At 39.1% G+C, this 18,328-nt stretch overlaps 1 protein-coding gene across 5 annotated transcripts in view; it reads right to left on the bottom strand.

The window, feature by feature from the left end:
* Positions 1 to 18,328, bottom strand: part of TIAM2 (TIAM Rac1 associated GEF 2) — a 337,029-nt gene that overhangs the window by 158,823 nt on the left and 159,878 nt on the right. The window contains exons 2-3 of one of the 5 annotated variants that reach the window (XM_037820045.1): positions 4,395 to 4,516; positions 300 to 393 (exon numbers count right to left, since the gene is read on the bottom strand). The exons of 1 other annotated variant lie outside the window; for it this stretch is intronic. The gene's annotated coding sequence lies outside the window, so the exon portion shown is untranslated. Of the gene's footprint in view, positions 1 to 299; positions 394 to 4,394; positions 4,517 to 15,443; positions 15,538 to 18,328 lie in introns of those variants that run through there. 3 more of the 5 variants (XM_037820036.1, XM_037820027.1, XM_037820061.1) reach the window with 3 other exon arrangements.

Genomic DNA, 18,328 nt, shown 5'->3' with positions numbered 1-18,328 from the left:
CAAGGAATTCCCTCTGTGCTAAAATATTGAAAGAATGGGCTTATCTGTTTGCATTCAAAACACTAGTATGAATTTAAGTCATAGGTTCTTTGACCTGGGTTGAAGTCTGCACGCTCTGGTGAAAGTCCGAGTAGCTGTGTTAATCTGACTAGACAAGAAGGTGAGCAGCGGCTGCTCTGTTCCTGCTCTAAATGGTTTCCAGCTCAGACAGAGCAGCATTTCCCAGATTAAAAGGAAAAGCAATAAATAAAATGGTCTCTGTTTTTCTATTTCTTCTCACCAACCTGGAGAGCACTCACCATTCCTCCATTCCTGAAAGACTTTTCTGTAAAGGACTTGAAGGAACTGAGGACGGGGAGCAGTATCCCATCAGAAAAGGCAGCCCTCACACACCTGAAGAGAAACACACATTTCCCACAATAAAATAACTCATAACCTCATGATGCCCAAAATAAGTATAAAACTTTAGAATCCCTAAGTGTGTCGGAAGCCAAGGTACAACACTTACACATGTTAGGGAACACTCTCCAACAGCTGTTCAGCAACACCCTTTTTATTTTCCGGAAATTCTATAAATAATCTTCCAAGTTAGGAGGACTTCAATAAAGCTTCCTATTTCTGTCTCTCCACCTACTAATTTTCTGAGAATTACATGCTCGGCCAAATTAATGAAAAGCCAAGGAGGAAGGCACCCAGCCGGGGCTCCTCAATCTCTGCCGATAAGCACAACCACTCCAAGCATTCAGCATTCCTGGACTCATTTTGTGTTTAGACAAATGTCCTAATGAATGAGCAGCCTCTGATGGTTTACAGCATGCATCAATCATTCTTAGACAAGGTACCCCGCTAGATTACAAGAAATTCTCTCTCTTTTTCAGAAAGCTCAAGACAAAAGTTGAGGGCAAACATTAATAAACCCTGCACATCAAATTACAAGTTTGAAAAGAAACTCTTAAACCAAATAGCTCACTCGGCTCAAAAAAGAAAAAAAAAGAGGTTACATAATAACCAGGAACTACAAAATAAAATCCCTGCCACATTTTAACTTTCACTTCTACCCTGAAGGAATAAACTGCTAAAGATAAAGTAATAGCCATTGACACTTTAAAATGACCAGGCTAAAAAAGTGGGACTTTCTTGAAGTCTCTGACTAAACAAATCCATACAATAGTTACAATCAGCTTTTGGAGAGTTAAGTAGTCAAATGGGGCAGACAACAGCAATAAATCACCAATAAGTGTCTGTAAGTATAGGGACACTCAGATGTAAAGGCAGCAATTCCCTGTGCACACCAGTATGTTCAGTATAAATAAAAAATTATGCAAAACAAAGATAAGTCGGGAACAATAATACAATGCCAAAAGGAGCACTTGAGAAACATTTACAGCTCACACAGAAAATTAAATCACAACTCCAGAAGGGGGAAGATAAGCATTTATAACCATACCTTTGCCAAAACTTTGGCTGCAGCTTTTCTCAAGGTCTTCGACTTAAAGGAGAAAGTTTCACAAAGCTAGAGGCTGCATCTACAAACTCCCTCTTCTTTCTGCCCATGGTAAGCCAGGAAACAGTGTCTAACACTTCAAATGCTCTGCCGTTAAGAGCTAAAAACAGATCCTGTGCAATGGTGGATATATTTTTGTCTGCTAGCTACACACCCTCATCATGTTCAATTTTTTTCCATTGGTGGAACAGTATGATGCAGACTTAACCAGAAAGTGGTTTTCCACGGGCTGCCTGAAGCAATCAGCCAGCACGTCCGGCCATCGAGCCTTTCAGCCACCGGGGCTGGTCCACGACTGAGCTCGTGTCGGACCCACATTCCAGAATTACCACCAAAGTTCCATGGGAACGCGGCTCCCAAGTTTGCTGAATAAAGGTTTACTCACTCCAGGGGAGCCTCGGCTTCTTTTTTTAAGCCTTTGAGCAGTTAAGAATTACACACCTACCATCCTTGTGTTTGGAGCTGTAGTAAACATTCTGCCTCCAAAACCACAGCTGGTATGGAATGTCATGGCCATAAAAACTCGGCCTCTAGAGCAGCCCTTAAAAATAATTTCATGATTTGCGAGATATCAGTGTACACTCACCCTATGTTCCTCGTTGGAGCTGTTTCATTTGTAAGTTAGCTGAATTACGGCATCCTACACTGGAAGCCCTTCTTACCTCTACTTGTCAATGTCACTGTTTAATGAAAAATATGCACTATATTGCCTTACATAAAAGCTCTCAACCAAAGGTTCAGTCTGTTTTTAAATCCTGCTATATCTTTTCGAGTGAAGACCTTATATTTAAAGAATACCCACAAAACACAAGACAACATTTCCAGGTCCTTTTATATTAGTTATTGGGAGGAAGGGAGAACAGGATTATACTTGCATGATAATGTTTAAATTTTACAGAAGAAAATTTTGAAGAAGAGACCATGTAAGCAGAAATTTTAAAGCTATATGTATTCTACGTGTGCTAAAACCTAAATTGTTGCATGAACATGTCAACAACTTTTTCAGGTATTATTTTTTCATTATTTTAAAAACATTCATGGATCCAGAGATATACAACAGTCAGAATCTTTACTTAACAGTGAAGACCAGATTTTACAATAGACACATAAACCTTTAATTTTTTATTGTGATGAAAACTGCGTCTTTATGTTTATCTACCTACATCTACACCTGAGTGCACACACACACACACACACATGCAAACAGAATCTCTCTCCATATACTGTCTCTACATGCTGAAGGTGTGCTTCCTGGTCTTAACAGGCAAACAATAAAAGCCAGGAGGCAAGATCATCAGTCTAAGTGTCTATAAAAATTAGTCTAATACAGAATCAAGAGCTTTTTAGTGCTGGTGGAGTGGACCTGAAAGGTTCCACAGTCCAATCCCTTCACTTTGCAGATGAAGAGACAGAGGCCTTAAGAGACTGGCTCCAGGTGACACAGCCAGTCAGCAGCAAAGCCAGGACGTGCCACCCAAGAAACCACAATCCCCAGAACTGAAGTCCGGTTTCCATGGTAGCCAAGTCACATAACATAAAATATGGGGAATTCCCAAAATGCCAATTTGACCAGTGTGTGTATGTGTGGTGTGTATGTGTGTGTGGTGTGTACAGGGGCATGCATGCCTGTGTGTGTGTGCTTGTCTGTGTGCAGAAATGTGTACACATGTCTGCATGCCGTGTGAGTGTGTATGTGTGTGTATGCGTGTGTGTATGAAAAAACTCTCTGCTTAAATATGGAAGGAGAATGTCATTCTTTTAGACCTAGCAGCATTTCTGTTACTAAAACAAAATAAAATCAAATACAAGCCAGCATAAAAGAAAGCCTGTCACACAGCCTGATACAGAAGAACCACTCCTTGGTCTAAGGAGAAAAAAAAATTTGTCCAAAGGAAGAAAGAAATTTAAAGAGAAATGTTTCTGAGGAGGGAAAAGTATCAGAAGAGCAATTAACTGCATGGAAATATTCACATGCCCCTACTCTAGTCCTGCTTTTAGATTTTCTTAATGCCATTGTGACCTTTTGATACATTTTATTTGAAGATCCCTCTACTGTGGGAACTGCCTGGAAATATGAATTATCTCTAGCATTCCTCAGGCATTCCAAACTGGCTTGCATTGTCTGGTTCCATTTTTTATCACTGAAGTCACCCAAATAACTTTCGTTCTATGAATTTATAAAGTCACTTGGGGTTTCAAACTATGTAAGGTTTTTCAAGTTCTTTAGACTGTCTGACTACAATAAAATGCTCTCAATTTAGTTCCCTATCCTAAAATCACAAAACCCAGCATATTTCCAAATCATAAAACTAGACTTGATCTAATACTTCATTCTGAAGTAATAATATGACAGGACATATGTGCTAACAGGCATCTAAAATTAAATTCCTTCGGAAAGATCTCCAAGAAATATGTAAATTACTACTTATGAAGTATTCTATTCTGAAGCATATGATGCAAAATGACACAGAGAAAAGCAACTCTAGCAAAAAGTTAACTACTGTAGAATTTAAGTGGGTGGATGTATGGGTGTTCGCTGTGTAATTCTTTCAACTTTTCTTTACTTTTGAAAGTTTTCTTAAGAAAAGGTTAAGGAGAAGTGACATATGTACACACACTCATAACACCCATAATAAGTCAATTCATAAAAACACCAGGCTTCACTATATGCCTAGTCAAGACTAGGAAAAAATTGTTGCTAACCTGATTGTTAATCAGTGTGTGCACAGATATACCCATGAGGGTTTCTGGGAATATCTAGAGAAGAGCTGGAGGACATAAAGCAATAAAACGTGGTGTGCAAACGTTTCCAGAGTAAAAATGTTGAGACCCACTATCAATGGGAAATCATGATTAATGAAAAAGAGGCAACAGGAGGTAGTGGAAATACCTGGGGCTTCCAAATCAGTAGATCTGGGCTAGCAATTCACTTCTGACTCTCCTAGAGGCCTTCTGAATCCCAGTTCATTCATTCAGAAGATGAAGTTGATCATAACAGATCTCCTAGAGTTTCTGTGTATTCAAACAAAAATATAAATGAATGTGTACTAACCTTTTAACAGGTGTAAGGAAAACTGACATTGCGCATACAATTTTTAAGGTGATATGAGCTGTCAGCTCCTTCATATCCCTCACCCTCAAGGTCAAGCATTGAATAGTACCTCGCAAGCATCATTCTTTAGTGATAATCTGTTTGTAAAGACTTCCTTTAGTTTAAATCAATCAATCAATGATAAAGGTCAAAAAAGACAAGTTACTTGTACCTAAACAAGATTCCAAAAGATTAAATGATCCTTCACAAATAAAATCAATCTACCTTTGATGCAGTTACACAACTGAGCAAGACTCAGTGATACATTCATGTGCTAAAAGAGCTCAATCGCACAGTTTTCAACAGAAAAGCAATACATGAAATAATGTGGGCTAAAAGAATACAGAACTTGAGAAACGCAGTTTGCAAAAGCACTCTAGACGAAGACAATAATAGGAAAAAAAATGAAGGATATGAATTATTCCTGTAAAAATCCTAAGAGCCTAAGAAATCCTAGCGGTGGCTGTCGTCAGGCTAGGTCTCACAACCACCCAAAAAGATGATCCCAACCTGAGTTCTTATAAATCTTTGCCTGATGGTGGAGCCTGCTGTTAAGGTGATTGTGTACTGTCAGAAAACAGTGTTCTTCACAAATGTGGATGAAGGAAACAGAGTCCAGGAGACTCAGTTAGAAATTTAAGATGTACAATAATGGGATTCAGCCAAATCCTAAATAGAACAAACAGGGTCACCACGAGTTCATAACATGGATGCTATTTCCTCACACCACTTTAAAAGAAGGAATGTTAATGTAACTTTGACCCTATGCTACATCATCATTAAAAACTCTTCCCGTCATTCAATAGCCAAATATTAAATGAAACAAAACACAGAACAAAGCTACTTTTTTAAAGCAGGCCAGAGATGCCCTAAAAAATAATTTAAAATAACCAATTTTAAGAAAATTCAAAATGCAATACTAGCAAGGTAAGTGCTGCTTTAAAGCCATAGCAAACCTAAATTTCATGAAAAGCTTTTCCTAAGTGTTTCAGAGGCATAGAATATGAACAAAAAAGTATTTTAAAGAGAGTCACATTTCATGGAAGTAAGAGATTCTATGATATTTGCCAAGTACAGGCATTACTGAAATTGCATAACAAGCAAGTCTCAATAATTTATCCAAGTGACCAATTAATTCCTTTGACAAAAGTAAGCAAATACCAAGTGACAAAAATTAAGATTTAAAACAAATTCTTAATAAAAGTTTTCCTTTAAAGAGAATTTTTTTCTGTAAGTCATTAGGTCTAACTTGAATACACTATGGCAATTGATAATGATAATTTCTAAAATCCTAATAATGAAACTAAACTTCTGTATAACAAGTAACGGGTAATATTTTTCCATGTAAATGGTAAAATTTATATTTAAAATCATGCTACCAATAACAAAGCTACAAACTGAGTTTTTGGCTAAGGTAAAGCAAACTTTTCAATAGGAAAAATCATTTAGGGAATATGCTTATAAAATCCTGACTAGAATTTAAGTCTAGCAACTAGGTATAGCTGTTTACAACACGTTTGAAACATTATAATAGCACATTAAAGAAAAGTAGAAGTTAATCTACCCAGCTCCAAATGTAATTAAAAAGTATTATATTCAGCCTCTCAGTTCACTCATTTTATTTTTATGGACTGAAGTGAAATTGTTTAAGCTGAAAGGTTCCTAATCACTTTAATACAGAGAATAATTGAATCTGAGTTCTCGAAGAGACCCTAGAGGTCATCCATCCAACCCAATCTTCCTTTTAATTTGAGAACCTCCTCCGTGATCCTGACAGCTGACACCTCTCTTGTACCTAAATGCATAGAGCAATGGGAAGTTCACAGCTCTGCTAGGGAGCACACTCCATTATTAAATAACCAAGTGATGGAAAGGAGCTCCTTCTGGGACTTTCAATCAGTCGACCTAAACATTCCACTAATTAGTGTTACTTTCCAGCATTATCCTACTCTTCTACACATCCACCCTACAACAACTGAAGTCAGTGATGGATAGTCCAGGGTCTCTCCCAGCTCAGCTTTGACTATCTTCAAAATGAAGCCAAAGCTACCTTTCTTAAACAAAACAAACAAAAACAGATTATGTTTTACCCTCAAAATCTAAATGCTCACAGAATAGAGTCCTAAGGCTACTTTTCAAGGTCTCTATAATTTGGTCACTATCTCTATTCATTTCCCAAGAACCTGCTCCATAACCACAGTCGGTACACCTAAATTTTCCCCCAAACCCCCTTAGTATTCTGACTCTTTCCATCCTCTCGAGTTTTTCTCACTCTGGGATATACTCATTCCATACAGCTGACTCTAAAAGTCTTATACGCAATTCAAGCCCTAGCAAAAATTTCATTCACTCCAAGAAGTCTCCTGGAAATTCCCTGGAAGACTTTTCATCTCCCTCCTTCCATTTTTCCAGAGCATTTTGCAGTTAAAACACTCTGTGTTATATTAAAAAGTAATTATTTATCTTTTCTCAATCTCTAAAAGCAGTATTTCCCAAAATGTGGACAGCATTCCAATAGTCATACATAAGATAATTTTAGGTGATGCATGAACAAGACTCTGTAACATTGATTCGCATGGTGAATTCCAACTCTCATTCAGTCCTTTTAATGAAGTCAAAGGGAATGTCTGAGGATGGCTTTACTGTGATTTTAACACTTGCTTCAGAGCCTTCTGTAGCCTAGAATATAATAACACTGCTTTGGTTACATAGTATTTATTTTAGTAGTTATCTGTTCTCTCCAGCAAGAAACACTGGCTTTCCATTTATGTTAACAAGTGGGTATTTTATCTAGTACATATAGTAAATAATAGTGCAAGTGTTTTACAGATACAGAAAAAAATGCCAAAAGTGGAACAAGAAAAACAGATATGTAGGAAACACTCTCTTAGAATATTTTCATCTGATGACACTTAAGTTAGTAAGTGATACACAAGTAGCACTTAAGCATAAGGGAAAAAGAATATACTATGCTGAAGGAAAAAGCTGACAGTTGGGGCAGAACTATTATTTCTTCCAACATCATTTGCATCAAGCAAGCTGTTGACATTGATCCACAAGAAGATGATCTGTAGACAGTGGCTGACAGAAAAAGCAATTTATAACTTTAGAACTAGAGACCTGGTATACAAAATAGAGGGAACATTAAGTTTCTTCAAACCATACGACTGAGAGAAGAAGTATTTTCATGCAAAGAAAAAAGACAGAAAGGGAATGCACTCAGAATTATCAAAATTGTTTTCTCTGAAGGGTAGGATTTTTTCAACTTTTTTATTGTGGTATCATATACATATATATAATGTACATATAAAATATATACTTTGCCATTTTAACCATTTTGAGTGTATTATTTGGTGGCGTTGATTACATTCACAGTGTTGTACAACCATCACCATCATGCATTACCAAAACTTTTTCACTACCAGGAACAGAAACTCTTTACCCATTAAGCAATAACTCCCCAACCCATCCCCCAGCCTCAGGGGGGTACAATTTTGACAGTATTTGTTTCCTCTATATTTTAACTATGCTCTGAGTTTCTAACAGTGAGCATGCATTATTTTTGCAATATGGGAGAAATTAATTTTCTAAGTAAAAACAGAAAGATGAAATAAATTTTTAAAAAGTTAGAAAAGAAATAAAGAAGGGAAGACAGGAACACAAAAAAAGACAAAACAGTCTGAAAAGAAGGCAATGAATGGGGAGGCGAGAGATGTGGCTTCTGCACCTAACTCTGCACGAGCAGGAGCTGGACCTGCCTGGACCTAAGTTACTCTCCTTATTTAACACACGGCACATAATTTACTAAGTAGGTCTGCTTCCAGCATGAATAATCACAATTCGAAAACAAAGTACTTAAGGCCTTTAGGATGAAACAAGAAAGTGGATATCCGCTCTGCCTTTGGTGATTGGGGGAATGATTTGAAAAGTCTGTAGGCAACGGTGAGGGGGCAGAATTGGGGAGAGCTGCCATGCAAGGCAGGAGCAGAAGCCATCTGAGCCGCCTGCTACCATAAAGGTGACTAGGAGGCAGGACCCCAGGACCCAGGAGAGAGGCAGGTATCGGGGATGAGTACAGGGAGGTCCAAGGTGCAGAGGTGAAAGCAAACATGCTAGGAATACTAGTCCTTCCCTGGACTGAGCACGGGTTTTGAGAGGGAGAAGGCAGGGGTAGGAGAAATTAGACAGTGCATCAACAAAGACCTGAGCCAGCTCTGCCTCTGCTGGCACTGACCGAAGCACCCCATTCAGTACCCTCTGCTTTTCCTCTCTCCTCCAGCCTGGTTCCAAACACGGTTTATTTCCCACTTCCATTCTACCTTTCCCCACTCCCTGGTTCTGCCTGAGGGAGCTGTGAGCTCAGCTCTCTTCATTAAGCCCACCAAGAGTTAATCAGGTTATAGCCACTCCTCTCTTTGGTGCCAGAAAGTGCAGGGAGAGTTGGGGAGCCCAGTGGCACAGGCAGAATGGAACCTGTGTCCAGAGTCTGCACACGTGTGCAAATTACACACTGTCCACATTTTGCCAAGCCAGGAGCCCCAACAACTGATGTGTGATGAGCTGCTGAGCAACTGTCCTCCACGTCCACAGAGGGCTGAAGGAGATGAAATGCCTTAAATAAAAGGAAAAGAGTACTATGTGAACACAGAGAGGAAATTCAACTGTCAAGATTAGGGGTCACACTCAAAAACTTTCAGGGCCATTTAAAATATATGATTGAAGTAAGCTATGACAGTTTGGATATATTATGTCCCCCAGAAAAAAAGTCATGTTCTTTAATGCAGTCTTGTGGGAGGCAGACATATTAGTGTTGATTAGGTTGAAACCTTTGGATTAGGTTGTTTCCATGGAGATGTGACCCACCCAACTCTGGTAATACCTTTGATTGGATTATGTCCACAGAGATGTGTCTCCACCCATTCAGCATGGATCTTCATCAGTTACTGGAGTATTTAAATAGAGCCACACAGACCAAGACACTTGCTACAGCTGAGGGACACATTTTGATGACGGCCGTTGAAAGCTGACACTGACATTTTAGAGAATGCCATTTTGAAATGCAACCTGGGAGCAAGCAGGTGCCAGCCATGTGCTTTCCCAGCTAACAGAGGTTTTCTGGATGCCAGTTGCCTTTCTCCAGTGAAGGTACCCTATTGTAGATACCTTACCTTGGACACTTTACGGCCTTAAGACTGTAACTTTGTAACCAAATAAACCCCCTTTATAAAAGCCAATCCATTTCTGGTGTTTTGCATAACGGCAGCATTAGCAAACCGGAACACAGTCTGTGTACTATGTTCTTAAGGCACAATACCCGTTTGCAAATTAAACTTATATGAGTTTTCTGTTCTGTAGCCCATGAAAAAACAATGTTCTCTTTTATTTCTCTTAAAATATAAAGCTCTACAGAAATACCTTTAATTTTTACATTACAAATAGAGATGCTGATACAATTTTTAACATTTTCTCCTAATTTTACTGTAAGAAAAACAATCACTTAAGTCATTGAAAAATGGCAACTGACACTAGGCATCAGGGAGGCAGCATGGAGTGGTGGGGATTGTGGCAAACTGGCCGACACAGATCTCATGTGAAAGGGCCAGCAGCCACACAGTTTCAACTGCTCAGTGCCACTGAGGAGCAGAGACTGAAAATGTCCAGATGAACCAAATTTACAAATTACAAAAATGCTTTTATGTTAACTCTCTAGCGTGTAAATGTAGACAATTAATTTCAATTTCTTTAAAGCACTCATTGGAGGAGATGAAGGCAAATTCGGCAGACACATCCATAGGTCAAAACCAGCTGGAATTCCCACCAGTTTGCAACCTCTGGCGCAAACGATAAAACAAAAGAGGAAAATCTTAAATCCTAAAAGGCATTTCTTTTTTTAATTTTTTAATTAAGAGTTATTCACATACCATACAATCATCCAAAGTATATAATCCATTGATCATATTACCATCATATAGTTGTTCATTCATTACCCTGGTCTTTTTTTTTTTTTTTAACCTTTTCCTTATATTAGAAAAAGTGAAAGCAAGAATAAAAAAAACAAGAGCAAAAAACAGAACACCCAAATTCCACCCCCCCCACACACATTCTTCTTTTAGGTTTTTTGTTTTGTTTCGTTTTGCCCCCGTTCTTCTACTCCTCCATCCATACACTGGACAAAGGGGAGTGTGGTCCATATGGCTTTCCCAATCACATTGTCACCCCTCATAAGCTACATTTTTATATAATCATCTTCAAGATTCAAGGGTTCTGGGTTACAGTTTGATAGTTTCAGGTATTTACTGTAGCTATTCCAATTCATTAGAACCTAAATAGGGCTATCTATATTGTGCATAAGAGTGCCCACCAGAGTGACCTCTCAGCTCCTTTTGGAATCTCTCAGCCACTGAAACTTATTTCATTTCATTTCACATCCCCCTTTTGGTCAAGAAGATGTTCTCCATCCTGCAATGCTGGGTCTAGATTTTTCCCCAGGAGTCACATTCCATGTTGCCAGGGACATTCACTCCCCTGGGTGTCAGATCCCATGTAGAGGGGAGGGCAGTGATTTCACCTGCCAAGTTGGCTTAGCTAGAAAGAGAGGGCCACATCTGAGCAACAAAGAGGTACTCAGGCGGAGACTCTTAGGCACAATTATAAGCAGGCCTAGCCTCTCCTTTGCAGTAACAGTCTTCCCAAGGGCAAGTCCCTTGATAGAGGGCTCAGCACATCAAATCGCCAGTCCCCAACTGAAAGGCAATTTAAAAGGAAACAATCAGCAGTTCTGACTCCCTGACTTCAGAAGATTGAGTCCTGTGGTCTCTAGGGATATACATCTCTACACAGCCATCCTGGCCAAGGCAACAAAGACTCAGAGCCCACAGAGTGATCTTACAGGGAAGATTTCTACAGCAGAGTCTTGCACACAACCACAGACACTGTGACATGCACCTTCCTGGTGAGTGGAGGAATCCTCTCTACACAACTCATGGTCTGTAGCCACATCCAGTCCTGTGAAGGTCCTGGTTCCACAGGGACATTCACTTCATTCACCACAGCTCCAGAGGGAAGACCTTCTGTGTATGAAACCAAAAGTGACCTCCCCGAAATGAAACGAAATGGAGCTTCAGTGGCTGAGAGATTTCAAACGGAGTCGAGAGGTCACTCTGGTGGACATTCTTACGCTCTATACAGATAGCACTTTTTAGGTTTTCATATATTGGAATAGCTAGAAATAAATACCTGAAACTACCAAACTCCAACCCAGTAGCCTTGACTTTTAAAGACGATTGTATAACAATGTAGCTTACAGTGGGTGACAGTGTAACTGTGAAAACCCTGTGGATCACACTCCCTTTATCCAATGTATAGATAGATGAGCAGAAAAATGGAGACAAAACCTAAAGGAAAAATAGGGTGGGATGGGGGGAGGGGTGATCTGGGTGTTTTGTTTTGTTTTTATTTTTTATTCAATTCTGATTCTTTCTGGTGTAAGGAAAATGTTCAAAAATAGATTGGGGTGGTGAATGCGTAACTATATGATGGTACTGTGAACAGTTGATTATACACCATGGATGACTGTATGGTATGTGAATATTTCTCAACAAACTGAATTAAAAAAAAAAAAAAACACAACAGTGACCTCCTCACCAGCTACTCACTGAAGTTAGTGCTCCCTGCAGGAAAGACCAAACATGGCTCGTCATACCTCATTCTCTCTTACACATGACCTCCTGTCCAATATTTCAAGACAGGTATATAATTACCGCTATGCACTATGGCAGGTTGAATTATGTACCCCAACAAACACATGTTCTTAATCTTAATCCACATCCCTTTGGATCCACTGTAAATAGGATCTCTTGAAGATGTTATTTTAATAAAGATGGGTCTTAACCCAGATTACTAGAGGCCTTAAAAAGAGAATCTAGAAGTCACAGAAGTGAGAAAGGAGAAGACATTGCCACATAACAGGAAGCAGACATATAAATCAAGGGACCCCAAGGATCGCCAGCAGTCAGCACCAAAAGCTACCAACCCCAAGAGGAAGCAAGCTTTTTAGCCTCCAAAACCATGAAACAATAAATTCCCATTGTTTAATTCCCATTATAAGGTATTTGTTATAGCAGCCCTGCAAACTAAGACCATCCACTAATTTTACAATTTTTCTAGCTAAATATTCTGTTTCCTTAATTAAGACGTACATGACACTATTCCCAAACACTCCTAACCTGGGTCACCTTTCTCTGAATTTCAGCATCTTTCTTAAATCTCGGACCTAGAAGGAAGGGAAGAGAGAAACTAAAGATTATTAAGCACCTAAATGTGTCAGGCAGGCCCTGTGCATGGAATAGTACATGTATTTGCATATTTATCACAGCAATCCTCTTTGTTTTATATTATTACCCCTACCCTACTTCCAGCAGTGAGGCTAAGTAAAGCTAAATAGTTTTCTCAGGGTCACGAAATTAGTACAACTGAAAAACTCAAGCCAACTCTGCCTGAACCAGAGACACCTGCATTACTACACATACAGGAAATGGTATGTTTGTGATCGGTTTCGCTGTTATAACTTCTAGAAATAATTATAAGCAATTCTGTTCTATCTGGTCATCTCAGGAATGTACTGTTGTTTTTACTCATTGTATTAGTCAAGGTTCTCCAGAGAAACAGAATCATCAGGATACTTGTGCTAAACAATGAAAGATAGATGATAGATTAAATAGATAGACTTATGACTGATAGATAGAAGACTGGATCTACATAAGATGTTTTAGAAATTTTATAAGGAATTGGTTCATGCAAACCACAGGAGCTGGCAAGTCCAAATTCCCCAGAGCTGGTAAGAGGCTGAAAATTCCAGCAAGGGATGACGGAGTCTTTAGCGGAGCCGTGAAAAGGGAGGGTGTAGTCTTGAGGCAGAATCCTTCTGATTCTTGGAATGTTCAATTCTGACTTTTAAGACCTTCAACTGATAGGATGAGGCCCACCCCACTGCTGAGATAATTTCCTTTGCTTAAAGCCAATTTAGACTAATCCCATCCACAAAATACCCCACAGTATCTACCAGCCAGTGTTGGACCAAGCCACTGACCTAGCCAAGCCGACACATGAAATTAACCATCACGCCATGTAATGCAAAAACAATTCTCAAGGTTGTGTCGCATTAAATGGAAAGTATCCAAGTACATTATTTTCAAATCCAGTTGATGACACAAGTATATATTAAATAAAATGGCAAAAATTTGCATAGTACATATATTGACCTATTTAATCACAATCACTCTGTGAAGAAAATACTTTTGTTACTCTATTTTACAGAAAGAAATTGAGGCACAGAAATAATAACCTGCCCAAGGTCCTCATGTAGGAAATAACAGACAAAGGATTCAAAGAGCCCAAGCAAGTGGACTCTAAATAAATCTAGACTTTGGGCTTTTCAAACAGAATTTTTTCAATAAGTGGTTTTGAACTGCATTAAAGCATAAAATAAATCCTTCTCCATACCTAATCAGATATTCTGTTTGAATATTTTAATGCAGATGATAAAAAGATCAGTCGACACAAAGGTTACCCATTATCACCAAAATTTATAACTTTATTATATATTGCAATTGCAAATAAACCCAGAAATCTTAGACAATTCCCTGTTTACATAGAATAGCTAACTTTATAATTTTGTGAGGAACAATTCACATTTTAAAAAATCTATTAAACAGAGAATTGAACCTTAAAAATTTCCTCCAATGGGAATAAACTCATCACATGACTTTGATCAATTTCATGGCCTCACTTAAGAGCTGAAATTATATATTCAGTTTAAAATCTGCTGTGCCCATAAACAGCTACTGCTCTAGGCTCTGGAGATCCACGAGGAACAAGATGGACAAGTTTCCTGCCCTCTTGGAACTTCCACTCCAGTAAGGTGGAGAAAGACAACAAGCCAATAAATAAGCAAATACACAAATTAGAAAACTATCAGGTCAGGTCAAGAACTCGGCAGAGAATTAAAATTTGTTGACATGATAAGAGGTGGCCAACAGGCACTTTAGATTGGGTGGTCAGAGAGGGTCTCCTCAAGGCAGTGCCTGGGCTGAGAGTTAAAGGACACAAAGAAGTCCACTGAGGCAGGATGGGGGATATTCATGTCTGGAAAGTTTATGTCTATGTGAAGGTGTTTCAGTAAAGCAGGGGTGAACTGCACTTGCTGCAAGCAGTCCCAGAGAGATTACTTGCAACCTTTCGAAACACTACTTTGGGAACTGTCCAGCTTTCCTGCTTTAGTACTTAGGCAGCAACACAAATGCATCTGCTAGCAAAATACCTCTGTCAAAATGAAACAGCCTTGAAACATCACAGTCGGAATCTATGTCCTCCATGGTTTCTTAAGGTCCAAGTCTTCTGAGTTAACCTGATCTTACAATGGCAACTAGGAATTATACACTTTATTTTTTCCTAAGCAGGAGGTCCTATTTGGTTCTGGAGAGTTCATGTGCTTGACTGATATCTGATATCCCAAGAAATGGAAATAATTAAAGTTCCTGTGTCACATCTTCTCCATCCAAGGTCCCAGAAAGGAAAGGCATAAAAGTTCTCCGCACAGGGTAGAGCACCCAACACATCAAATTAAGGGATGTTTGTAATAAGCAACTCAGAAAAGAACAGAGCTATTTGGAGCCCCATTACTTACAGGAAACTCAGTTCCCAGCACTGAGGAATCTGCTTTGCCTTTCTAGCTCAGGTGCTCCTACCAAGAGCAGTTAACAGAGCTATATGCGGATATGGAGATTCAGGAAAAAGAAAAAAGGCACATTCTTTTAAAGCCACTAAGATGTCCAAGTGCCTCCAACTTACCCATAGAAGAAACGTGGATGACTTAGCCTAATTAATCACTCATCCAGGATGAGCTGGTGGATGACGTGTCTTTGTAATTCAGGCACTCAGTCCTGGCGCAAAAAAAAAAAAAAAAAAAAAAAACCATAGGAGAAGCAAAATTTTCAATTTCACAATTTGGTAATTAATGCTCAACTTCTCAGCATTCTGCTCTCTCTTGGACTCAAGACAAAAAGGGAGAATCTAAAAGAAAAATCAACAACTGAATGATTAACTATAAAATAAAGGAACTATGAGAGTCTTTCTGGATCCTAATTGGGGAAGTTAATGTACTACTTCATCCCCTCAATTCTGACAGACAAGACATTTGATAGATAAATAGATAGACAGACAGAGCCTACTATGAGCAACCACTACCCCAGCTGCAGGAGATAGAGCAGTGAATAAGAGAAAATGTCTCTGCTCTCACTGAGCTTCCTTCTAAGGAGGGGAGCAGCCAAAATGAACAGGTAAATAAACGAGAAAAATATCCTATGGTACTATATGCTGCATAGAGACTTAGAAGAGCATATGATGAGATAGTGAGTGACAGGGACTAATTTAAAATGGAAGAGCAGAAAATCACTTTCTGAGATGAAAACTAGGCTGAGAGCTGAATGGTATTCTAACTTTAGGGACACAAGCCCCCAGGCAAAGGGACCTGCCAAGACCCTCACTTTTTAAGAACAGCTACCGTAGCTTATGAGGCAGAATTCAAAGGCAAGTGGGTTGGGTCAAAGCGTCAGGGTTTCATTACTTATTAAATAGGTGGTTTGTAGGTCCCTTCATATTATGGAGAATTATACTGTCTTCCTATGTATGATGCACTGTCGAATGATATATTAAAATTCATGGCCCATTAGTCAACGTACCAGAAGGTACCTCCCTTTTCCGTCATAGTTTAAACTGTAGAACAGATTGCTTTCAGGGAGTGAGGTCTGTCTTTTTACAAGGCGTTATTCCACGTCTGCTATGTACACAAGACACACTGTAGAGTAATAATTATGCTTGTTGAGGTCATGGGTCACAATAGAGAATGTAGACTTTGGAACAAGGAGATCTGGGTTCAAACCCCAGCTTCACCATTATCACCTGGGTGCGCTCAGGCTGGTTATTTAAATTGTCAGAGCCTCTGGTTCCTTCATCAATAAGATGGAAATAACTGTATCTACCTCACAGGGTTACCCTAAGTAGTTAATGGGATAATGTAAGTAAACTCCTTCATACAATGGTTGAGCCATATGAAATTCTCAATGAAAGTAGCAATAAACCACTCCTAGATTCACTGCAGACAGTTGTTAGTGAGAACAGTTTTGGTGATCACAATGATCCATGCTATAGAAATACAAGTATATAGCTATATAAATAAACAGAGTAGAAATCACAGTTTCATCCGATCATACAATATCTGAACTGGGATGGACCTTAAAAGACTGACTCAACTCCCTCATGGTGCGGGAGAACTTAAAGACAAAAGAGGTAGGCTGATTTGCCCAAGGTCATAAATGAGTTCAGAGAAAATTTTTGGATACCTGACACATTTGGTCAAGAATGCGTTCTTAAAGAATAAATCCTATATTGAGATAAAGTTTCTATGAATAAACATTTTATTATGAAAAAATGTCAAACTTATATGACAGTTGCAAAAATAATATGAAGCCCGTACAGAGAACTCCAGCAACCCCCCACCCACTTTTCATATTTTGTCACATCTGCCATAATATTCTATCTATCTGTTGTACGCACCATACTTCTTGAACACTTAATACTCCCATACTGACATATATTTTTAATCCATTTTGTAACTAACCCAGTATAGACAAGAAAATATTTTTGTATGATAAGAATAGAAAATTGAATCAAGCTTCAGTGGACTCTAATCAGATTACATTGACAATTAAAAACTTTAAAAAGATTACACTGACAATTTAAAACAAAAACAAAAGCTACATGTGCCTTATACTGATGGTTTGGTATGTGGTTGTTTGCTAAACAAGAAACTGTATCATATAAGATCTGCGCCACATTAATTTTTCCAATGATAGTAACAGATATTGCATCTTAAGCATCTGATGTGACAGAAGCTGTCCCTACATTCATTTTCAAAATTCCACTTTTCTCAAGAGAAACCGAGTCCTGGCACTATTAGGAAACAAGCCTAATGAAGGGTGCCCAGCAGGCAGGTCCGAGATGAGACTCTTCCCAAGTCTGGCACCCCCCTGCAGCCCTCAGTAACCCGTGCCACCCCACCGTGGGGCATTTCTGTAAGACAAAGAAGAGGCTTCTCCACAGTAAGCCAGCCAACTCAGCAGCCCAAGATCCTCGGGAAACCACCACAGCAGGGACACAAAAGCAGAGGAGGTTCTGTGTAGACAGAAACATCACACCCCCTGCAAGAATCCAGCATCCACTAAAACTCTAAAAATAATCTTAACCCAGAAATCAACATCCCACAGAACAGAAACATCTAGGAGGTCTTAAGTCACCTTTCTGAATGATCCCTGCACTCAGATCTCATCAGACAACTGCTCAGCAAGCTCCCCCCTGAAGACAAACTGACTTACCTTGCCGATTTATGAATGTGGCCGTTTTTGATTCTCCTTGCCTTTGTATATTTTGCTCCCCACTGGGAATGCCTCTCTGGAGAATCCTAATTTCCCCCTCAAGTCCCAGCTTAAGTATCTCTTCTTCAGGGAAGCCTTCTCTGATCATCGAACTTCGTCTCCCAAACACCTAGGATCATCCCTTCTTCCCCAACACTTGTTAGAGGCAATTGCACTGCATTTGCTTTTGTTTACTTGTCTATCTCCTATACTAGATTTTAACCGCTTTGAAAGTAAAGGGCTCAGGGGGAAGTGAAAGAAAAT

This window comes from Choloepus didactylus, chromosome 2 (genome assembly GCF_015220235.1).
Source record: "Choloepus didactylus isolate mChoDid1 chromosome 2, mChoDid1.pri, whole genome shotgun sequence".
Lineage (NCBI taxonomy): Eukaryota > Metazoa > Chordata > Mammalia > Pilosa > Megalonychidae > Choloepus > Choloepus didactylus.
This window is presented reverse-complemented; position numbering and strand designations above follow the sequence as displayed.